The following is a 25,666-nucleotide window of genomic DNA, read 5'->3' as shown; positions in this document are numbered from 1 at the left end:
CCGAATTGGTATACAGTTCAAAACACATTTAGAGATTCATAAAAACTTTTCTGAATCACTGAATGTATATAGTGCATAGGAAATATATTTTTAGCATTCACAAACTCTTTAATTTACCAGTTTGCGAATGCTAAAGCCCTTTGTACATCTGACCGATAGAGCTTGGGCACACACATATAGATTTACATTTGATGATGAAAAATTACTCTCTCTTAATATTGAGCAACATATTCATGAGCTGGATTTTATTTTTGCAAGCATATATAGTTCTTTTATTTTTCTTTGAGTTTTATCTTTTTTGGCGTGTGTCCTATGTCATGCAGTGATGCATCGTATTTTCCTACGGTGACCTTAGTAGCTTTGATTTCACTGTGAAAGGAGTAGTTTGAAAATAAATCAATGAAATAGCTCAGTGGAATTTGCCTGCTCCAAACATCTATATATAACCTGCAGGTGGGAGTGCAATCTCTGTAATATTGCTCAGTTGGTTAAGGCTGCAGATGTCTGAGTGTTATATGGTCATGGGTGTAAAGCCCCATAAAATAGCTCAGTCGGATATGCTGCTGCTGCACAGATACATATGTAACCAGCATGATGGAATCACAATAATATGATTTGGTGGGGTTGTTTGTCTTCTGCACATCTCCTTGGGTAAGAGAAAGGTCAAAGAATCAGATTCAGGCAGTGAAGACTAAGAACCCCATTTAGGCTTTTTCATTGTTTTAAATGTAATTGAATTCGATTTGGCTCCTAGAAAGGGATGTTATTGCTCACATAACTCACTAACAAACTGGCCCAATTCAATATTCCTTATATATATGTATGTTTGTATGTATGTATGTATATATGTACTGTGAAGGGTAAAAGACAAGCAGAAAGTCAACAAGTGATATGAGAGGTAGCTGGTTTGTAGATGATTAATGTATTGTGAGGTATTGTTCTTTAAAGAGACATGTCTTCAACTCTTGTCTATATTGGAGCAGCATTTGGGCAGTCCTGATGGCGAGGAAGATGATGTTCCAGATCCTGGGTGTATAGATGGAAAATGCTTGCTGCCTTGATTCTTCCTTTCTATACTTCTTAGCCTGAAGTCTGATGGTGTCCTGACTGTGGGTGTTCCGAGAACCACCTGAGATGGTCAGCTTGTCTGCAACATAAGCAGGTGTGCTGGTCATGATACGTTTCTAGATAAAAGTGTGAACAGCTGTTTAAGAATAGAAGGGATCTCCTTACCTAAGAGGATGCCCCATCCATGTTTTACGTGCAGAGCGTGGATGAGAATCACTTACACAAGGATAGCTAGTCCTCCTTTCTAAAGCCTATTTTTGCAACCATAGCTCTTCATTTCGCTCTCTGTGAATCTTTGCAATCCAGGACTTAGTTGAAGACATTGGAAATTCAGTTTCTTGACCTGTTCACAGGGCTGTTTAGATCTTTTTGGAGCTCTTTATAACTGACATAAAGGCACACCGGGTCTCTGGGATCAGTCTTGACCCACCTGTAGTGAGCCACCCGGCCACTGCAATACATTGTAGCGCAGTCAACTCCCTGGGCTGGATGCGGACCAGGGAGTATATAATAAAAGGTGACGTCAGCGCACGTGGCTGACGGCACAAACTGAGCAACTGAGTAGACGTCCCTTATTGCAGCTTCGCTGTCAGTAGTTAGGCCTCCCTGAGCCCCACACCCTTAGAAGTCGGTTGAAGCCCCGACCGCATTGTCCCAGGGTTTGTCCCGTAGTCCCCTTCAGTTATTCGTGCCCTTCCGGGCATTACATTGGTGACGAGGTAAGAGTGTACCCCGCGGGCTGCCACATGGCGTACGCGTGGGCTGGCCTTTGCCTTAGGCTAGCGGAGGTTGCCTGGGCCTACTTGTGAGGAGGTGTGGCGTGGCCTGGCGCAGTCGGAGTGACGTAGTTGTTTCGCTCAGCGCCCTAGTGATCAGCTGCTGCTCCGGTGGGTGAGTGTGTCTTGGCTGTAGGCGAGGTATTCCCAGCGGAGATGCCGGACTCTCCGGACAGAGCCGTTGCCGTGGGAGCGGTGGCGGCGGGGTCCCGGCCTGGTCGCATGGCCGTGAAGGACCTTCCAGAATTCAGCCAATTGGCAGACCCGGCAACGGCGGCTCCGCGCTGGCGGAAGGGGCTGGGGCAGCTGGAAAACTACTTTGCCTTCACGCGGGAGATGGACAATTCAGAAAAGCGGTCACTGCTGCTGATGATGGGTGGCGATTAACTATATGACCTGTTCCAGGATTTGCCCGACACTGGTGACCATGATGACTTTGAGAAAGCAGTCGGGCCCTGAATCGCCATTTTGATCCGCAGGTCAACCCGGATTTTGAACATTTCAAACTGCGGCAGGCAAAAAGAACGTGAAGACAAGTCCATTGATATGTTTTTCGCAAGGCTGAGGAAATTGGCCAGCACCTGTGTGGGTATTGACCGGCTGTTCGAGACCAGAGCCCAGCTGATTGTGGGATGCAAGTCCATAGAGCTACGCAAGCTGATCCTGCGGCAGCCAGGGATCAAGTTGGATGAAATTTTGGTTTTGGGACGGTCGCATGAGTTGGCCGACATGAGGGCCGGTGAGATGGAAGTGGCGCTGGCGCAGAAGTCTGGGGGGACACAGCCACTGTTCCCGATGCCTGTCAAGGAGGAAAGGGTCGAGGCGCTCAAGAAGTGCTATAGCAGAGAGGCTGGAGCTGGTGCCAAACGGGAGGAGAGGCGCCAGAAGCGCGAATGCCAAAACTGTGGCATGGGAACGCACCGAGAGTGTGTCCTGCACAAGGGAGACAGTGCCTCAAATGTAACAAGTATGGACATTTTGCCAAGGTGTGCCAGAGTGGGGCGCCGCAGAGCGGAGGTAGGCCTCAGGGACGGGGACTCCCGAAGTGTGCAAAGGCGGTGAAGGAGGAGGATAACCTGAACAGCCGGTGTCAGCAGCTGGCAGTCACTGAGGATGATGAGGACAATGTGTTTGTCGTTTCCCATATCCGGGGGTTAACACTGCCAAGAGATCGCCATCTACGTGCCAGGTGTGGATTGGGGAGTCGTGTGTGCGGGCACTGATTGACACAGGAGCGTCTGTTAATATCCTGGACGCTGACCAATATAGGAGGCTCAACCCGAGGCCTCAGCTGATGTCGACCACGGTCAGAATCCTCAAGTATGGAGGAAACACTCCGATTCCATTGCAGGGAGTCATTGATGCGGAGGTCAAGTACAAGGAGCGGGTCACCAACACTCGATTCTATGTCACGTGTGATCGGGCTGGATCGCTGATAAGTTGCCACACAGCCGAAGATCGGGGGTTGGTGATGTTTGCGAGACATATCCACCAGTCGCAGGCCGACCAGATGCTTGCTGAGTTCCCTGAGCTGTTCGGGGGCTGGGTTGCTTGAAGGGAGTGGAGGTTCAGCTGCACGTTGATGAGACTGTTCAACCGGTGGCGCTTCGCCATCGAAGGGTGTCGTTCCATCTCCGACCACTGGTGGAATCCGAGTTGGACCGTCTGGAACGGGATGGAGTGATCGAAAGGGTGTCCGGTCCAAAGCCGTGGGTGTTATAGCACCCAAGCCCAAACAGCCGGGGGCCATTAGGCTGTGTGTATACATGAGACAACCGAACAAAGACATCGACCGGGAGAGGCACATCACCCCGACTATTGACGAAATTGTCACGGACCTCAATGGCGCACAGTGGTTGCAATACATTGTAGCGCAGTCAACTCCCTGGGCTGGACGCGGACCAGGGAGTATATAATAAAAGGTGACGTCAGCGCACGTGGCTGACGGCACGAACTGAGCAACTGAGTAGACGTCCCTTATTGCAGCTCCGCTGTCAGTAGTTAGGCCTCCCTGAGCCCCACGCCCTTAGAAGTCGGTTGAAGCCCCGACCGCATTGTCCCAGGATTTGTCCCGTAGACCCCATCAGTTATTCGTGCCCTTCCGGGCATTACACCACCAACAGAGATATGTTTGTGCAGTTGTTCAAAATAATGATGGAGGAAATATTTGGAATAATCTCATCCACTGGTAATTACTCAGGGCATATTCAAGCCCTCTTTGCTTTGTATACTGTGCCTTTCCATACAAAGAGCAGCTCTAAACAAATTAGTGTTGGCCCTGTTCCAATGGGAACAGTCCATCCTAAAGTGCCATACCATGTCCCCTCTGGATGAGAGCTTTGCTCTCAAGGGTTCTCAGTGGGACAATCATGGAAAAGTGGTAGCTGAGGCCATGTCATTTGTGAGTACTCTTGGCACCTTGTGCTGGGCCTGCAGAGGCAATAGTTAGTTGAATAGCTTATTCTTGGATGCTCCAGTTGCTTTCAAACTTCCAGGAGCTGTTCTTGGGATAGCAGACTACAGACTTCTCATCCACTTTCAGAAGGCAATAGCCAAAATCTAGTTAGTACTGATCCTGCTAGTTTTGTCTCGGTAAGCAGTGCATAGTATGTGCCTTGGGACTCTCCCTTGTTCTCATCCCTGGTAAAAGAAGGCCACAGAAGTAGTCACTCTGGGATGAGTGCTATGGGGGTGCACGGGACCAGCTCCAATGACCCTGAGAATAGTTCTTCAAAGTCTGTAATGCCACAGTCCTCATTCATAGAGTCACATATTCTTTCAACACAGAAGTCTGTGCAGCATTCAAGCTTCAAGTTGTCTAGAGCCGCATTTTGTTATACTGATGCACTATGCATTATGCACTGACAACGTTCCCTCAAAGGTAAAGACCTGTGCAATCTCAAGCTATCATTTGCAGCACTTCTGCACTTTCAGGAAGAATTAATCTCATGAATCACTATTTCTGAATTATTCAAAGTAGCTGTGGACAGGCTTAGCCCGGTATCCACCCTGGGTTCTTTAAGCCCACCTCCCAAAAAAATCAAAGAATTTGTACACAGCCCAACAAAAATCCTACTGTTTGTCTACCAGAAAGAGAAATGCACACACATTTCTAAGTAGGCCTTGTGCAGCCCTCACCTTTGGAGAAGAATGAGTCTATAGGCTGAAGGTTCAATTTCCTTCAGAATGCCAATCAGCATGAATATGTTCCCCTCTGCCCAATTAACTAAGACACTGGTTTTATACTGGTCTGCATAGGCTAAAAAGCCTGAGACTAATGATGCTCGTTTCCCATTGCCCCATGATGTATATGAGAATATGGCATGCGAACTGTACTTACATGGAGCACAATACTGTCAAAGAGGATTGCTTCCTATACTGGGTTATACATGTGTTTGCTATAGGCACATTGCTAACATAGGACCCTACATATGGCTTATTAAAACAATATATAAACCCAGAGTATTAGTTGGATGGAGCAATTATCCCTCTGTGGGATACAGTTCAGCCCAAATAGAATTGGCTTGGTGTTCATACATTAGGGGCCTGATTCACAAAGGCCCTTCGCAGTCATGGCGCAGGCCTCACAGTTGTAAGGGAGTCTCTGCACTCGTGGCAGAATCTCTGCATGAGAATTCTTACGGTGGAGTTTCCACCCGAGTGCGGAGACTCCCCGATGACTGCGGGGCGTCCGCCACGAGTGCGGAGGCCCTTTGTGAATCAGTTCCTGGGTATCCTGGTCTGGGATCACCAGGCCTGAATTTACTAGTTGAGAAACCTGATCAGTAAAATCACATAACACGGGCTGCAAGCACAGCACAGCCTCGTCTTTCGTCCAGGGCCGGACTGGGAATGCAAACCAGCCCAGGCAATTCAGCTGGACCGTCCTAGGGGGGTGCTAGTGAGAAGCACCAGCTGGGGGAGGGGAGTGGGGGTGCTAGTGTGAAGCACTGCAGCTGGGGGAGGGGAGTGGGGGTGCTAGTGTGAAGCACTGCAGCTGCTTTTGTTACAGTGGGCCGATATTGCAGCACTGCTGCAAAATTGGTCCGCTGTAACAAAAGCGACCCCACCACTCCAAAACCGGCACCCACCCTTCCAGCCCACCAGAAAAACACCCGGTGCCCGCTAGGGCCAGTCCGGCCCTGTCTTCGTTCCCCCACCTGATCCCTTCCATGAGATGAGGGAGAACGAAATACTACCGCGCCTCTGCTGAGCTATGACGCCTTCCTCATATTCTGTCACCCTCTTTGCCCCTCGCCCAGCTTATATTTGCCACCTATTTAGAGCAAAGGCACTTCGCAGGTAAGAGATATCAAAGAAAAGTCACACAAACCATTGACAGAGATGAATTACAGCAAACACATTTACAGGTATGGCAGCCTTTAGATTGTAAGGATAATTCGAAAAGGTGGGGATTCATAGTCTTTTAAAATGGCAGCAGATTAGGGAATAGTGTTACATTCTCTTGAAGTAGATTCCAAGCTCTTTGCACTTGACAGGAAAATGCCTATTGATCACTACCTTGAAGACAGTCTGCAGGGAGTATCTTGCAACCAAGCCCTGCCAAGTTCCTAGGTCCATGTGTGCTCTGCTGATTTGCTGCTGTGTGCTCTTCAGAATTCTCTGAATTCTGGGACTTGTTGCCTTATTTATTCCATTATAAAACAGGACTGCAATTCCTAGAATTCAAAGAAAAAACCTGCCATGGGGCAGAACATCAAGCAAGGACCTGGGAAACTTGGCGAGTTTGGTTGCCAGTCCTTCTCTTAGCTGTGCAGCCCGCCTCCACTTTCTCATATGGAGTCTGCCATTCATCGGTGACCCACAGTAAAGGTAGTGTCAATGGCCGCAGGAAACTTCATCAAAAACTAAAGGTATGGACCGTGAGGGTGAGGAGAAAAATGGGAGGTGCATTTGTGGTGAACACACCGAGAGAGGGTCGCCTGTTTCGTGAGTGCGACAGTGAACTTCCCACAGTGAATTGTCCTAGATTTACTCTATTGCCATCTACTTTATATCACCTATTATTTAACCTGGTTATATCACAGCTAAATGCCCGCTGCTAAGCAGAACAACCTGCTCCTGGGCCTTTTGTGTGTAAGTCCATTGATTTCTTTTTAGAAAATGAAGTAGGTATGTCTACCAACCCTCCCCGCTGACAACACTCTCTGATCAGTCAGTCATAGATATCTGGCAGGAAATGCACTTCAACTCACTTTTCTTCAGATAAATGAGATTTGCAATAGCTTTAGCTTTTGAATATCATTGCCTCTCAACCTGCAGGTATCATGAAGCTCTTTCAGATGAAAATGTTCCATGGGGTCACTTTCAGCCTGCAGAACAGCAAATGGCCGTCGAAAAAGAATAAATCTGTGCCTTTGAAGGTGACTTTTCTATGAGAAGCCTTTCAAAGATCTTTTACCTTTGCAGTCCTGTACAGAAAGGTATTGCATGGTACAGGTGATCTATCAAGTGCATTGTACTGCTACCAATACATGTATCAATAATCTCTACATGATTCATGTGAGCTACCAGTTTACAGCCACTTTATCAGCTGATGGGCAATCAAATGCCAGAGTGGGAATGGCAGATGGCTAAATTGCCCTTTACCTTTAGTCTTTTGCAGGTCTGTTTTCACATTACCTCCCAATCAATGTTCTTGCACCAAACTACTTTATGAGTTATCTAGCCTTTAACCAGGCACTATGTGACCCGTCTGGGGCCAAAGTACTAAACAGAAGACACCTTCCGTCTCTCCTGAATGCCCTTTCTGCCATTTTGGGAATAAAGAGGGCTGGAATCCACCACAATTCCTGTTCTTTTATCTGCTCTGTAGATATCACAGATTTTGAAGCCTGTCCAAACTTTTTAAGGTAAGCTCTGGGGGGTTGGGCCTCCTGGAGTAGAGCTCCAGGTCTTTGCTTTAACTCATTGGTAGTGGTCACTATCTCAGGAGTTAAAGAGGTTGAGCTGTAATTGAGCTAGCGTTGCTCCTCATGTGCGTATTATATACATATCTATCCTGCTCCCCTGAAATATTACCAGATTCATATGGGGACAGCGCCTCTATTAGTTCTTCTATTTTGATGACCTTATTTATGTTCATCACACTCACATTTTCTTTAAGTCAGGCTGGCTGAAAGAAAAAATGTAAGGAACGCTCCTAGAGTCTTTTTCTTGGCATCCTTGTAATCTTGCGTTGATCCTTGCATACTGGTGAGCATTTGGAAAGGAAGGAGAGTTGTGCTTTAAAAGTATTCTTGGAGTTTTCTTTTACCAGGCGTCCATGTGTTATGCCTGTTTCGGTGTGTGCCTCCCTTGGGAAAAAGGGAAGAGGTCACGCTTACATAACAACATGGGAGGGGTTTCTTTTTTGTAGACAATAATCTAGACAATGGGTACTCACAAACTTTCTGCCAGATCCAAAATTACAGTCTGGTTTGTCGCCGAGGGCCGCACCGGTAAGGGCAGGGTCAGTGGGGAAGGGGGGGGGGGGGTGTTGGCCACTAGAGTTATAAAAAATCAAACCCATTCAAAACATTAGACAATGCGACTGTGCTGTATTTCAAAAGCAGATGCAACTACAAAGAGCACATTTTGATAATACATTTTTATTAGCAGACAATAGCAATCTTAAGAGGCATTGCATAGCTTCATACACACTTTGACCCCAATTCCATCAGTGTCTCTCTCACTGTTAGTCAGTCTCTCTCTCTCTCTCAGTCTCTCTCTCTCTCAGTGGGTCAGTCTCTCTCTCTCAGTCAGTCAGTCTCTCTCTCTGTCAGTCAGAGTCTCTCTCTCTCTCTGTCAGTCTCTCTCTCTCAGGCAGTCTCTTTCTCTCTCTGTCAGTCAGTCTCAGTCAGTCAGACAGACAGTCAGTCTCTCTCGCTCTGTCAGTCTCTCTCTCTGTCAGTCAGTCTCTCTCTCGGTCTCTGTCAGACAGTCTCTCTCTCTCAGTCAGTCAGTCTCTCTCAATCAGTCTCTCTTTCAGTTAGTCTTTCTCTCTCTCTCTCTCTCTGTCAGTCAGTCACTCTCTCTCTCAGTCAGTCTCTCTCTCAATCAGTCAGTCAGTCTCTCTCTTAGTCAGTCTTGGTCAGTCGGTCTCTCTCTCTTAGTCAGTCTCTCTCGCTCAGTCAGTCTCTGTCTGTCAGTCTCTCTCTCTTAGTCAGCCAGTCTCTCTCAATGTCAGCCTCTAACTCTCATTCAGTCAGTCTCTCTCTCTGTCAGTCTCTCTCTCTCAGTTAGCCAGTCTCTCTCTATGACAGCCTCTCTCTCTCAGTCAGTCAGTCTCTCTCTCTCTGGCAGTCTCTCTCTGTCAGTCAGTCTCTTTGTCAGTCAGTCTCTCTCTCTCAGTCAGTCAGTCTCTCTGTCTCTGTCAGTGTATCTCACTGTCAGCCTATCTCTCTCTGTCAGTCTATCTCTCTCTGTCAGTCTCTCTCTCTATCTGTCTGTCTCTCTCTCTCAGTCAGTCTCTCTCTCTGTCAGTCAGTCTCTCTCTCTCTCTCTGTCAGTCAGTCTCTCTCTCTCAGTCAGTCAGTCTCTCTCTATCTCTCAGTCAGTCTCTCTCTATCTCTCAGTCAGTCTCTCTCAGCCAGTCTCTCAGTCAGTCAGTATCTCAGTCTCTCAGTCAGTTAGTCAGTCTCTCTCTCTACTCTCTTTCCACTCTCTCTCCCTATACCTCTCTCTCTCTCTCTCCACTCTCTCTCTCTCTCTGGAGGGCCATGAGTACATTACATGCAAGGTCCGCGGGCCGCCAAGGAAGGCCTGCCGGGCCGCTGGCGGCCCGCGGGACATACTATGAGCACCTCGGATCTAGACTATGGTACCCAAAAAACAGTATATAAGGGCAGTATTGACACCGTTTTTTATGTTTTTCATCATGGAGCATAGGAAATTATCTTCTAAAATAAATAATTTCCCAAGGGATGATGATGATGAAGAGAAAACATTTACGGTCTGATTAAAATCTCGCTCAACTGCCGGACTGCCATTGCAGCTGTCAGAAGAATGCCGCCAAGCCGGTGGCATTCCGACCACCGTCTTACAATTACACCTCCAGGCTGGCAATGTATTGTCGACGGTGCCACGGCCGCAGCATGCTTCAGCTCATAGAGAGCCAGCAGCAGATGCCGCTGCCACAGCACTGTCACTTGAACGTCGTTGCCTTGTGTTTTTTGTTGTTTTTTTTTAGGGAGTTTTATATAGCGCAAACTTGACTCAAAGGTATCAATGTTCTTTACACAAGCACCAGTTGCATTACATGAGGACACAATAATTCTTGTTAGGAACGGGGAGATTAAGTAATTTGCCCAAAATCACAGGATGTTGAGCGTCCTTGCTGAGACTCGAACCCGGGTCCCCCAGATTTGAGGTTGACTGCCCTAGCCGTTAGGCTACATCCTCTCACCAACCACGTCATGCATGGCACACAGTGTACACACAACAGTGCAATGAGAGGGTGCCCCCATGCTCTTTGCCCAAATGGCATAATCGCCATGGTGCCATGTTTGGGGCCCCTTCCCTGCCTGCCATGAAAAGGTCTGCAGAAAGTCAGGTTGTGATTGAGAGCATTGGCACAGCCTCACATCCTCACCTCTTTCCCCACCGCTGTGGGATCCAGGATCCTGGTGGTGGTGGTGGTGTTCTTGTGGCAGTCTGATTGCCATGGTCACAATCAGGCAGTCGGACTACCGAGGAGGCTTTGTTCGGACCACCAACGCGAGTATGGCGGTCTTCAGACTTCAGACTGCCATACTTGTAATCAGGCCCTTAAATGGGATGAATCGACTCCTGTTCCAGCTTCTCAAGGGTTTGAGCTCCCTGAAGAATAAATTCAATATTTGATTCCCTCAGTTGTCTTCCAGAAATCAAAGGATAATTCTAGCAGCTGATATTCTCCTGCTATTCTGCTTCTTCGATTTTTCAGTGAATGTTTCTTCAGCATCTTCCCTATCCACATGGCCAACTCCTGAATATAAAGAGCAAGAGATTCAAGGCCCTGAAGCCACTCACAAGAGTAAATATATTCAGAAATGTTTTTCTTTATTTAGGTGTCTAGGCAATAATCTACATATTCCTATGGAAGCTGATATGTAAAGCACTAGCTTTCTTCTGTTTAAACAATTTAATTTACAAGGGACTTATGGATTTGATTCAATGGGAATGGAATAACCAGAGAAAGCAGACCTTCTGAAGTTTCTAGCTCTTTTATATCCCTTGGAAATTCCTGCATCTATTAAGATTGATCATAGGTTGGTTAGCTTAGCAGGTTGTTCCACAGTAATAGCTGAGGAGGTCCTAGTGGTGGTTGATTGTAGGGTGGAAGCGTTTGAGAACCGAGAGGAGACTGGAACTTACCTGCTTGCCAATCCGCCCAAGGTGCATCGCTTGGTGGCCGACTTCACAGCAGCTTCTACTCCATGGCTTTTCTCCATGGCAGCAAATCCTGTTCAGCAGCTCCTGGCAGAAGGGATATCCATCCTCAGGGAACCCTTGTCAGCTACAGCCTGCAGCTTGGTCCCAGTGGAGATATCCTGAAAAATGTAGAAATCTTCACCGCAACTTTGTTCAGCGCCTTCCCGATGATGATGCTTCCTCCTTGGAGGAACTTTACCGTAGACATTTTTCTTTCAAATAGGTAAGCCTAGACCAGGTCCAATCCACATTGTGTATTCGACCCACGCTCCATCGCGGTTGGCCATAACTTTCAACTTTGTCCCGGTCTCGCATGACTAGAAGTCTGAAGTTGGTGCTTTGATGCTATTTTACAGTTCAAAATTAAAAAATTCAGAACACCAGTTCTACTGATTTTTGTCGTTTTAGTGTTAAATGATTTAGTAGAATTTACCCTAGTGTTCTAGATTAGTGTGGAATTTTTCTTATGTTGTGTTTTCACTTTGTTACTGATTGAGTGCTGCATAAATACTTTACATGTTGCCTCTAAATTAAACCTGGCTGTTTTTGTGCCGAGCTACTAGAGGGTTAAGGACACCAGGAGCGCTTTCTCCATTGAGGCTCTGGGACTGCACCCCAGTGAAATTGCTACACATTTCTACACAAATATTAAATAGATTTATTTATTTAGAGATACAATCGTATCTCTAAACAAATCAATGTACTTAAGTCTGGGTTGTCTGTCCCAGGCTGCCTGCCCTGCCTCGCTATAAAGCAGGAGACGGAAGCCAGGCAGCAAATACATTTTAAGAACTGTGACAAAGGGCTTACCATTCTAAAGCCCTTCATTTCCTTTGTGGTCTGTGGCAGTATCATTTGTAGGCAAGTGACGACTTTAGCGTCATAGTTTTGGTTGTCGGAGTCCTCATCCCTGCGTGATTCCAGACCTCCGTCATTCACATGCATAGATCCCACCCTTTCCCATTTGTCACAGGTAGGAGTGGATGCAAGCATGTGTGATTCGGAGCCTTGTCCTCATTAATGGTAAGTGTTATCATACTGATCGTGGTTTATGTACATTGTGCTGAGACCCCTCGCCATGCTAACCTCCCCCACTCTGACACCCCAGGCCCTGGCTGCGCATCGCTGGCCCCTTTAAAAGTGGAGCTGCTGTATTTGTTCCCCTGCAAAATTGATCCAAAAGACAAGCAGGGTTTTTCTTCACTTGTGAAGTTGATCCAAATATCTTGTGAGCACTCACTTTAGTTGCTGAATTCTTATCTGTGCATTTAATTTACCCTGAAATTGCCCGTCTTTTACTTTATTGTTTGAAAGTTGCTTTCCTCTCAGTTAGTATGAGGCCCCCATACCTTAGACCCACCCTTGCCGCAGACACTAATTTCCAGTTTGATTCTAGGTAGTAAGGCAACCTGCTCAGAACACATTTCACATTCAATTGACATTTTTGACCAAATGTCCTTATCTGCACATAATCATTTAAAATGCCTTTCTCCTCAGTTCTGTTTTTTTCACTTACTGGGCTGCAAAGTAACCCTGGTTAAATAGTAGTAGGGGGAAGTTTGTAAATGCTTGATGAACTTTATAACAGATTATGCATCATGTAATTAAATGCTTTTTAAAATCCGTAGGTGGTTTAGTGAGTTAGACGCTCACCCCATTAGCCATCTGCTGGTTCAGAGAACTGAATCTGTGCTCCGGGGTAGGGTTACAGTGAAAAGGATCTGCCAGTCACAGAATGCTTCCTGGGCATGGACAATGGTTGGTATACCCCCAAAACCTAAGAAACGTGAATGACTGCCCTAGCCTCACAGTCTACCCAAGATGTCAATTAAAGTTATATAGTGATCTAGCAGAAGATGGCTGCAGCGTTTCCTTCCTTTTACCAACATCAGCTGCTTGTAACATAGTTAAAAACAAAAACAACGTATGTAAAACATGACAGACTTGTCTGTGCACACATATTCTTATTCATGAAACCAGTATGGTGGCAGTGTATGGAATATCCAAATATCTGAGTCAAGAGCAAAGGGAGAAATATGTGCTTATAGTAAGGACAGTTATCTGCTGTATGGCAATAAAACTGTCCCCATCTTCATGCCCCTAACATTAATGCCAAAAACATGAATTGGTTTGCAAACAATGAATGTTAAAAATGTTAAGGCAATGCATGCCAGCGATTTAGTTCCTCTCTTATTTCCCGTTTTACCTAATCTTGCATTCCTCAAGAGTGTTAGCTATTTCATCATGCTGTGTTTCTGTATTATTTTGAGCATCTTATTACTCTTGTATAGTTCATACTTTGAGTCGTGCCAGGTGGTTATGAGGGGCTTTGATTGAGAGCTCTGGCGCTGTGTCTGAAGGCAAAGCAAAGTGCCTGTCACTGGTTTGGCCCCTCTGCAGAGCACACAGAATAATGGTCATGTATTCCAGTTGTAAATTCTGAGAAAATGCATGTGAAGAGGGTATACAGGTGTCAAAATATTTTCAAGGCAAAAGCAAAAGGTAATAAAGTGCTTAAATGTGAGGGAGTGCCGTAGATGTTTGGAAGTGGTGATGTCAGAGAGATGCGAGGAAGTGCATTCAGGGAATAGTGAAAAGAGGGTGCTGAAGAGGAAAGAGAGGCGGTTGAAGATGTGAAGATGGATGAGATGTACCGAGGAAAAGGGCATACATATCTAACATAAAGAGCACATAACTGAAGGCAGAAACTCCTTCCATAGGCCTCAAAACTATTTAATTCACAGACTCATAATTTCAGAAGTGAAACATTTCCAAAGTTAATTATTTATAACAAATCATTGTTGTTACTCATTTATTTTAAACAGCTAACAACAATGGACAAAGCCAATCGTACTGACAAGTTTTAGGTGTATCTCAGTTGTTCTGTTATATGTCTGGATGCACTTACATCTCAGAGAGAAACCAAAATACCGGTCGGGTGGCACAATATGGGAATCAGAAATGTATTTTACATGTTCCCTTTTAGAGAGCCCCCACTATTTTCTTCCCACATAAATACCTGTCTGCACATTATATGACTGATTACAGTCAGCAGCTGTGGGTGCTTCCTGAAGCCCGGTTAGAGCATTTTTTTCCAAAGTTGATGCTGCTTTCAGTGCAAGACACTGGGCATGTTGTGGTTCTGTACAATTTGCACGTTACTGTAACTGTTGAACACATTAATGCAGTAAGATATGGGCACTTTTTTATGTGTTTATTATTTCAAGACTATACATTCCCACTGCTTTATAAGCCATGCTTTAGCACTAAATTAATTTGCTTTAAAATGCACCATTTGCCAATCTTTTTTTAATTTTTACTCGGGAGGAGAACCCACTCTGGACCCCACGTTTGTCCATTAAGCTTGCTTGTGTCGCTTATTACATACAAGTCATGCCCAACTTTTACGCCCACCACTTTCAAACGTCACAACCCACCACTGAGCACAGATTAATTTATTGACTTTTTGTGGTTCGTTCTAACAAGGAACTGTCGTTGTTGCTTGAGTACGGATCCCCCCCTCAACCAATAACTGGATTTCTCACAACGATGGACTGGGTTGAAACCCGAATAAAGTCCAGTGTCGGAGATTAATTCAAGAATTCTGTCCTTCACTTTTAAGTATACCCCAGAGAGTTCCACATCAAAATTTTGTCAGATTTAGATTGATGATCCACGAGAGGCAAGCATGAACCAAAGTTTATAAATGGATATATTAAAATTTCTTTCATAGCTGCTACAATTTCCTCTGAAGAGTACATGATAAACAATCCCACTAAATAGCTTGAAAAATCCTAACTGGCTACAGCCCCGGTAACAGGCGGCCTGAAATATGAAAGGAGCTTCTGCAATTTTACGAGGTGTACATACAGGCGGCATCATCTTGTAGTGGGCTCCGCTCCCTGAATGCTAAAGGAAGATTTTCTCATGTCCTGCCAAACAAATTCCCAATATTTTTGCTGAGTTGCTTATGACTGGTACTTCACTGAGGTGTCATGGTTTTCAAAAAAGATGGACACAGAAGCTGCCCAAAGTAATTACTGGTAGTTGAGTTTAATTCAAGCATTCCAGCCATCACTTTTTGTATTTCCTAGTTCTAGGTGTTGGGACTTGCTCAGCATTTGAGTCCAGCATGATACCATTTGTATTTCTGTTTATTCATTCTCAGTGAAGGGTTTCATTTTACTGGCATGTTCAAAGGCTATGCTGAGGAGAAAGGTCCATCTGTGTTTGATTTGTGTTTCCTAAATTTAACAGTGATTGGAAAGAAGGCAAATGAGACCCGGAGTGTAGCGGGAGCAATATTCTAGTAGAGAGAGCATTCACAGATTTAAAAACAGACTGTGGGTGTTGATTTCTTAGAGCATAAGACCTTGTTCTATTCAGTCAGTTAATCAACATTATTCAGAATAAAACATAAAAGTTACATTCAAAGCATTACATTTCAAGATCAGAACACAATCGGCTTATACATACAAAAACAGTTGGTCCAATACCAATAGCACAGACAAAATATTTAAAATCAGCTCATTTAGTTTCACATACCAAGTCCAGGGATTTCTAAATAAATAAAACATGCAAATATTGATCAGGACACTAATTCATACCTTTTGCTTAGTACTAAAACTACGCGTATGAAATGTATTACTGAACAGCTTATTTCTTGTGTCTCAAGACGTTGTAAGTATATCATACCTTGCTTATAACATCTAATGGTGGGTGCCTGCAAGATTGGAACTAAGAATAGTTTTCGTTAAGTGTTATATAAAGTGCAAAATAATGTAGGATGAATAGTACATTGATAAGACGGGTTGTCACAGGGACATTTAGGCAGGCTTACAACCAGTCCCCTGGTAGGTAAAGGCTACCAAGTGCAAAGTGCTAAGGCAAAAGAGAGTCAAATAAAAGTTGTGTTGTGAATTACTTGAAATAGCCATATAGGGTTCTCTGCTAGGGGAAGTTATAAGGGAACTATACAGAGCTACAGTCGCCATGTATTGGGATTGTTCTGCCCTTTCCATTATACACTGTCTTAAGAACAAACTTTTAATTCTTGATTTACTATTTTTATCAATCATCTAAGGATTAGAGAAATATTCTGGGACACCAAGCTCTAACATTAACTGGTAATATACGTGGGCCAAGGAATTTCACGTGAATTATTCAGCTATAAGCAGTCTTTTAAAACCAGCCTGAGAATTTTCCCTCTGGTGCAAGCCAAATTTGAATCAATAGCAATAGAGGGGCTAATCATATGGTGTCTGATATATAACTTGCCCCTAATTCAATGTGACAAATGTGGGTGGCAGTGCTCGTGGGTACCTAAAGGAGTCTACATAAAAACATATTTTCTGCTCTTTGAAGAGCTCCATAGTTAACGTGACCCCATATACCCGTCTCATATAGAGATACTGGAATGCATTTACTACTATACAACTGTAACATCACCCTCAGGGGGCTGTGACCGAGATCACTGGCAAAACGAATTATCGCATCGCTCACCCTTGCAAATTGCTGAGATCTGGTATTTATCAGGTGGCCCCACCGCAATAAAGTGTCAAACATAATTCCCAAATAATTAAATATAGTGACCTCACTAACCTTCCTACCCCTGATAAAATGTGACTTAGATTTTGTATTTCTTGATCCACTTGTCATAATAAATGATTGGCTTAAGTTTGCCTATAATTGAGGAAGATTACTCATAAAAGTTGGTCTATTCTTTAAAACAGGAAAATTTAATTTGATTGTCTCTCAGGCCTCGAATTTTAGCTTTAGGTGTTCATTGTCCAAAAGTGTGGAGAAGAACTCTATATACTCACCTTCTGCACCCACCGCCGTGTCTCTAATGTAGAAATTATCCAACCTAGACCAGTTCTCAAGGTATTCTCCCTTCAGTGTAGCTGCTTCTATTTAGAGTAAAGTGTGTCAATTGTCACCTAAATAGAAACACTGGTATTCTCAAGGCCTTCTGCTTTAATTTTAATTAGGCTTGGTTCAATTGAGTTGATATAATACCATAGAACATTCATGACACTAGTCAGAAAGGTAGATATGCACATGTATATTTGCTCACATGTATATTTGGATCACTGATACAATATCAAGAAGACCCCAAAAATCGTGTCACAAATATAGATCACAAAAATACTGTTTTTCTATATTAATAATGGTGAGTACAAAAATACCGAAAAAAATATTGTTTTACACTAATATCGAAAAAACATATACAATATTAACATTTTTTTATATATATAGGTAAAAACTGTAAATATTAAATATTTTAACATATAACACTAATATAACGTAAATTAAATATGTTTAACTAATATTTAAACATACATAAATACAAACTTATTTAAACAAACACACACACAATCACACATATATGAATGTGTGTATATTTATATACACATAGATATGAAAAAAAAATTAAAAAGTAAATATAATCTATGTTTTAATTTTCTAATGTTTTTTTAAATTTAACAACTATATATATATATATAAATATATATATATGTACATGTATATATTTACATACACATATAAAAATAATTAATAAATGTAACAAACTGCAAAAAAGTTAAATATTTCAAATTTAATTATACATAAAACAGTAAACAATATATAAAAATACGTTTTACTTAAAATATAAGAAATGTATACATTTATATATATCAAATAAAAAACATAAACACATAATATTAAATATGTAAACAATAATAAAAAACTATTAAACTCCATGAAGAATAAATATACTATCCCCACTCCAGTATGTGCAACAATAGGGAAAGCGTTGGACACCGAAGAGGTAAAATTTACTTTTCCCATTCCAGCATGTGCAACAGTAGGGAAAGCGTAGGACTCAGGAGGGGTAAAATTTCTGTTCCCACTCCAGTGTGTGCAACAGTGCGGAAATGTTGGACTCAGGAGGGGTTAAATTTACTATTCCCACGTCAATAGGTGCAATAGTAGGGAACGCGTAGAACTCAGGAGTGGTAACATGTACGATTCCCACACCAGTTGATGCAACAGTGGGGTAAGCATTGGACTCATCAGGGGTAAAATTTGCTATTACCGCACCAGTTGGTTCAACAGTAGGGAAAGCAGTAGACTCAAAAGAGGTCCAATTTACTATTCCCACTCCATTCACTGGTACAGTACAGAGAGAGTACTTCACTTGAAACAAATAACATATTTTAACAACTCTATTGAATGCCCAGAAATATAAAATTCTAAACATAAAAATGAAATGTCTTAATTTTAACAAAAGTTTTAAAAAGTAACATAAATATTAGAATTTCAATAATTATTATCAATTAACACAAATATTATTGATATACTTTAAAAAAAACTATATTCCCACAAACGTAACAGCTATGTAATAGAAATAAGCAAAGTATAACACAATTAACATATTAAACAATGAAAAATGTTTTTTAAATAAATGACGTTTTTTTATTTTTGATTACTTAAATAACTTCTCCCATTACTCTTCAAACTAAACAACACACACGTAAAATATTACTTAAAAATATGATAAGTTCACAATTATTTATCAATTAAATAATTAATATTAAAGTAATAATTAGAAATACATTATTTCTTAATTAACTTCACACCCTGTAACTCTAAAAACACAACAACCCAAGCCTGATTTATAATTTAACAAATACCATCATTACACAATTTAAAAATTAATTATCAATTGAATAATTAATAATAATTTAAATTAATTGTTCATTAATTGTAATTAATTTATTTCCCACCCTGTACCCCATTAAACCCCACAACCCGCAACTAAAACATAACTTAAAAAATAAATTAATGACAGATTTTACATAATTAATTATCAATTAAATAATTAATAATCAAACAGTAATTCCCACCCTGTACCCCTACAAACCGCACAATCTGCACCTAAAGCATATCTTAAAAAATAAATTAATTACAAAATTTACATGATTAATTATCAATTAAATTGTTAATAATAATTAAAAATTCATTTTCCGCCTTCTTTTTTCTGGCCAACTCAGTATCAGGGTACATGGCTTTGATTATAAACACAAATGTAAAAGCAATTTCACAGAGCTTCTAAATATCGCCTTATCATGTGGAAAGCCACAAACCAGTGGTGGTATTTAAGCAGACAGTGTGTTGCGTGAAATCAAATTTGCAGAATCAGATGTCATTCCCAAAAAGTTGGTGCCCAATTTGTGACCACTTTCTGGCACAGGATGGCTTATTATTTCTGGCAAAGGCTTGATGTGATATACTCATGGTGCAACTGCTGACGTAACACGAACAGTGACAGTCGCAGGGCTCATCACCTCAGTCATGGAACCAAACTGCAAACAGGCACTTGCACAACCAAAACTAAGTGAGCATCTCTTTAGCTAACTGCAGCTGGTGCAGTGCTGGCTGATCATTCTCCTGCCAAGGGGCTCCAGGGCCAGTGCTTTGACCCCCCCCCCCATTGATAGCTACTACACCCCTGATAAACACATCTCCTCTTGTAATCAGATTTTCCTGATACATTTTGTCACTCACTTTAACAAAAGTAAAATCATGCACACATCCCTCCTAAAATATTTCCTGCTGTACAACAACCTACTACAATATTCCACCTTCTGTACCCACAAATAATATCTCTGATTTTCAGACCTGCCTTAATTTGGGCAGGCGAGAGAGCACTTTTTCATGCCTTTCAAAATCTTGGCCTAAGCACACCCTCTCAATGCTAAACTGGAGAGGCAAATGTTAACATATATACACCCCAAGCGCACTGTACTCAAGCCAGCAAAGCCAATAGGTATGGCTTTATTGTGCTAAAACATACAAGTATAGGTATGCACAAATGCTCACACACTATTTGTGCAATGTCTTTGTGCAACTAACTGTCTCTTACGGTGAGCCCTCTGTTTGCGCCATGTGTTTTTTAGTCCCTAAGATGGCAACGCAGGTGTGTTTTTTATTCCCCTAGCATGCAGCACCACAAGTTTAGGGGATACAAAAATAGGGTGCAGACATAGGCAGCACAGATAGAGGCAATTGTTTAGCATTCCGTCCACCAATTGTTTCTTTTGCATTTGTCGTCCTAAGTGAGAAGGGTATGCCCAGATGTGGGTCCCGTGCTCACTGCTCCACTAGAGTCAAGCTAGCCTGGCTGATGAAGGGTGATGCCCTGAAACCGGTCCCAGGAACAGGGTCAAGACTGATTTGCATATGGGTGGGTCCAAACTTGGGTGGAGTTTGAGCAAAAGAATGATGGGTTAAACCCAGATCCTTGTGAATAGGGGTGAATGTTTGCATTGTTCAGCATTCTGTCTATCAATTCTTTCTTTTGCATTAGTTAGCACATTGAAGCCAATGCTTGTTTACATTTGGCAGGCGACAGCACCAGCTGTTCCTTCCAGGTAGTTTGCCTGAGATGTCTCAGAACCTCTGTCTGACACAAAGTGCTTAAAACATTACGAAATTAATCATTTTTTTCAAAACAATAAACGTTTTTCATGTTAACGCTGTTTTTGATGTATTTAATATACAGATATTTTTTTGTAATTTGTGTGTGTTAACCAAATGCACAAAGCATAGATTTTACGCGGCGTTATACATACCTTTGTTCCATTTCCTGCCTCTATCACCAAGAGGGACTTTAATATGCTTTGCTGCTGCAATACAAAGCAATATTCAGGTTTATTCTGCTCGTGGGATGATAACCTCGTTTAGCTGGAAGATGAGAGGTCTGGCTGGGCCTGTGTTCAATCCTCCTGCACGGGTTCCATTGTACGCAGGGGCATTAGCTGTACATTTGCCTTGAACGCCTCAGACACGTTGCTTTTTCATGTGCTGCATGCTGGTGCTTTTCTGCAGTGTGACATCCAGGCTGCTGTCTGACTTCAGCTGGTGCTTTCTACTCAGCAGACCATCTATTGTGGCATTTGTATAGGAAGCCTACAAATGCTTCGAGACATCTTTACAGAATAATGACTGCAACGGCGGGGAGCAGATAAAGAGGGAAATCTCATTTGCCTTTTCAGCAAACACGCCTTGGTTTTTGCACAGTATTTCAACGCTGCAGTATAATTTTCACCCTGAAGTCTTCCAACTAATTAGGACTTCTGCTTTTAGTATGATTTTGCACTTCACATTTGTGGTGTTTACTTGTGCATGGCTAAGCCTTGCTTTGTCGTCACTGCACACATGTCTATGAAAAAGGATGCTCTCTCAAACGGAAATGGCTGTAGTGACAAAATGGTGATCAAAAGGAAACCAGACTGTGACACCTCAATGTGCAGGTCGGCATGCAGCCATGATTGTCCAGAAGGTGAAATGCCCATAGCAGGAACGTGGATGGCTCACCATCTTAACAAATACTGCATAAGTAAATGTTAGGCAGTGCTTAACTTGTGCCAGTGTTTTCCAGGGCTCAGCACCGGCACTTGCTTCTTAACACTGGGACATTTTTATGACATTCCACCAGATGGTGGTGCTGTCAGTCTAGTTTTAAACAATGAACATGAGTAGCGAGTTTGACAATTAACTATACATTAAAAGATTAATAACACTAACGCAATCAGGCCATTCTTACAGCTTAGAGAGACCTGGAATATTCTGAATTGCCACTGTTGTAACTGCTGGCGGGGATAGAGGAAGGTACAAGCTGCAGTGTCCTTCTGGGGTATATATTGGGCTCAGGTCCTTTTTTTCTCTTTTTGAAAATTAAGCACTGGTATCAGAAATCAGTTGCACTCTTTTTTGATCATGGTGTATTCAATGCAAGAAGACCTGACCTTGGGGAGCAATCTGCCGGGCAGGGGTGCCCGAGTCCCCCTCTGCCACTTATTTCAGCATTTTATTGCCCCTTCTGGGAGCTGCGGGTGGGATGTCATGCTGCTTTGTCCATTTCCCAGCTGCTCCCATGGACGTCAAATCACCGAAATGTCAGGGGTAGCGGAAGTGACATCACACGCCCTTTGACCTCCACTTTCACTCACACACACATACTAAAAAATACACACAAATTCACACATATACACTCTCATACATAAACACACTCTCACCCCCAAACATACACACATCATACATTTAAAAGCATTTTTACTTACCTCAGATGCCATGGAATGCCATATTCCAGCTTATAGCACTCCATTTTTATTACACTGTACGTGAATAATATATTTTATTTATTCACTATTTGTGTATTAATAGATGGACAGAAAATAAAGAGAGTGGAGCCCCAGCTGCCCCATAATTCCTGGCAGTGAATTTGCCACCTCTGAGGCCAGGGATCACAAAGGCAGTGCTAGTGGTAGCAAAGGGCAAGCCAGGGGTCGCAGGTGTGACCCCTGGTAACCCCTAAATGATGTGCATGACCCCCGGTAACCCCTAAATGATGTGCATGGCTCCCTCTGGTGGGGGGAGCTACAATTGGTGGAGCTGGGTCAATGCACCGGTGCCCGGAGGGGAGGGGGGGGGGCTGTCTGCCCTGCACCAGATGATGCTATTTTTAAGACTGCATGTTTTGATTTCTTTTTTTATAAACACAGTGCATGCCAGGGGCTTGACTGTGTTTACTTTTCAAAGGGGAGGAGTACTTGGAGGATAGAGAAACGCGAAGGGATGAAAGAAGAGGACAGGGTGAAAGAATGGGTAGGAGGGCAGGAGAAGATGACAGAATGGGAAAAAAATAAGGCTGAGCAAGAAAGAAAAAGAAGAGAAGGATGATCAAAATGAACATGAGAAATGGAAGAGAAGGAAATAGGGAGAGAAGGGAGGAAGGAGACAAGGAGGAATGAGGGACATAAGATGGTGAAGAGAGAAAGAGACAGAGGAAGGGGATAAAGAGGGGAGCATTAAATGGATGAAGCAGATGAGAGGAGAGTGGGGTAGAAATATTGAGGCCCAAAGGAAAGCCGAGTAGAATGAGGAACTTTAGTCACGTAAATTACATTAGTGTAGCAGGTGCAATGACACCGAGGTCCAGGAGTTTGTTGGGCAAACTGCACCTCATTTTATAGCAGTATTTTAATACCAGCTGGGGAATGGTGCCTAGTTCCATTGCTTGCACTAGGGCCCTTGGTCCCCAAGCTATGCCACTGGTTCCTGGTGGGGGTGCAGAGCCCTGGTGATGCAGACCAGCACCGATGGCAAGCAGCGAGGTCCTCTGGATTTGCAGACCCTAGGCTGGCCCAGCTGCGTTGTGTCGTGCCCTCACCACGAGCCCTGCAGAACCTCCCATTACCTTCCATTATGTCCAGGGAGCAGGGCTGGCTGGAGCGCTGGTGGAGCAGTTTCTGGAGCATTGTATTGGCACCTTTGGTGGACAAAGCCACAGATTTGAACCCATGAGCATGCTAATGTATTTATAAAGTGTACTGACACACAGGAAGGACAGCCTGACACTGGAAAAAGTAGCTACACCTAAGTGAGAGAAACACAAGCTTGGTAATCAGAGGCGAAAAGCTGACTTTTTCTTTGCTGTACTGTAACTTCATGATATGTTAGTTGATGTTTATTAGGCAGATGTCTCTTACTGAGATGATTCAATTCCTTCTTCACAAAAGAACTCGGGGTCTTTGTTCACACACCCACTGAAGGGCTGCGAAGCTGTGTTTTTCACAAATCAATGGTCTTGCGCCTCAGGACAGTTTATACACCAATTGGCAGCCCAGTTCTGTAGTCTTGGCCTTGTTGATCATGGTCATACAAAGCATCTCTGCCATTAAACCTCATTCCTCGCTTGCGATCCCTTCAGCTGCTATTCAACTGTCCAAGCCATCACTTGCAGGTTTTTCAGTACACCTCAGTCATGACCTCACAAGCATTTCTGTCAATGTCCTTCCAAGCTGGTCATCAGGTCTTACACATGTTTTTCAACTACCACAGCAGTTCTGCGAGGCCCTAAATTAGGATCTAAAGATTGACTGTTGCTGCCAGTAGGAGATCTCTACCAAGCACTTCCAATGGTGATCCTCATTCAGTCTGCTAGACTGTGATTCCAGTACCAGATTTCAGACATGCAGATCTGCCAGTGCACCTCAAGCTTAGCCTAAAGCTTCAGCACCTGCTTTTCAGTAAAGAGAGTCTCACCCCCTCTACTCCTCTGCCGCTTGAATGCCAAAGCAATGACAAAAACAACTTTACTCTAGACTTGCAGTCCTTCCAGCTACTGTAAAGATGGAGGACCCACACAGACAGCTCTGCCAATATACTTGGAAACCAATCTGCAGTTCTTCTCTTTCTCCTTCTGGACCAAAGCATCTAGAAACACCACTTCCCATGAATGTCAATAGTGTGCAGCAGCTCTTCCCCTTTTGAGCAAGTGTTAGTGTCCAAACAAGCAACTCTTCCAATGCATCTCAACCCTACTCTGAAGCCCGTCCCCATATAATTCTGGCACCCGTGCTCTGCCAGCCCTTTTTATGTTTACTCGATAGTCTGTTTCAGGGCCTGGGAGAAGCCGCTCTGCCAGTGCGCCCTGGCACAATCTTGGACATAAACACACCTACTGACATCTCCCTTCCCTCCTATTCTTCCTCATCCTTTACAATCTGTTCCTTATCCTCTCACTCTTGTCTTTCTACGGATCTGCTCAGTGAAGCACCCATCAACTCTGGGAACTATCCCGTCAGCGCATCCATTGTGCCACATACATGCTAGTAGAGACCCCCAGAGCTTAACAAGCCCACAAGGCCCGACAAGCCACCCGAGGTGCATTAATAATAAGAAAATGGTGGGTATAGTCCATCAAAATGCTGGAGGGGCAACAATCCAACATGGCCAGGTCTCCAACAATTCCAGCATAGGTGACAGAGCCTTATTCCCCTCCCCCAGGTCCACCAGACTCCCCAAGAACTTGCTCTGTCTGTCTAAATGATGAACAGAACATCAGAGATTTTGTTTAGGTTAAATGGGGAAGCCAATTTAAGTAACATTTTAGCAATTTATTTTATATTTGAATGTGTGTGTTCTTGTTTGCGTACAACGTGTGGGAGCTGATAATGATCTGAACAGGGATCTGCTAAGAGCTGTGTCCAACTGCACTCTACACAACAGTACCTTGAAATGAGTTGATACAAATCAGCAGTCTTGTTTCAGAAGACTTTCCCACCATGATGGTCAAAGATCCCATGAGCGGGAGATTGCACAAATTACAATGTCGGCCCACAGGATAGAGGACAGTTTTGGAGACAGGTTTCTCTGCCAGAAGTCTGCTGGAGTACCCTATATGCTAGACTGATGGTCCACCTACTCTATAAGAGTCAGATGAACCGTTTCTGCGGCAGAGCTCCGCTGACTATGCCCGTGAAAACCTTAGAATGATGACCTGACGAAAACTGGGTCGTCAGTCTACGTGCTGGCTCAGACCTTTCAGTTTTGAATAGAAAAAAAATTAAATGATCCCT

This window comes from Triturus cristatus, chromosome 11, assembly GCF_964204655.1.
Source record: "Triturus cristatus chromosome 11, aTriCri1.1, whole genome shotgun sequence".
In the NCBI taxonomy this organism is placed as follows: domain Eukaryota; kingdom Metazoa; phylum Chordata; class Amphibia; order Caudata; family Salamandridae; genus Triturus; species Triturus cristatus.
This window is presented reverse-complemented; position numbering follows the sequence as displayed.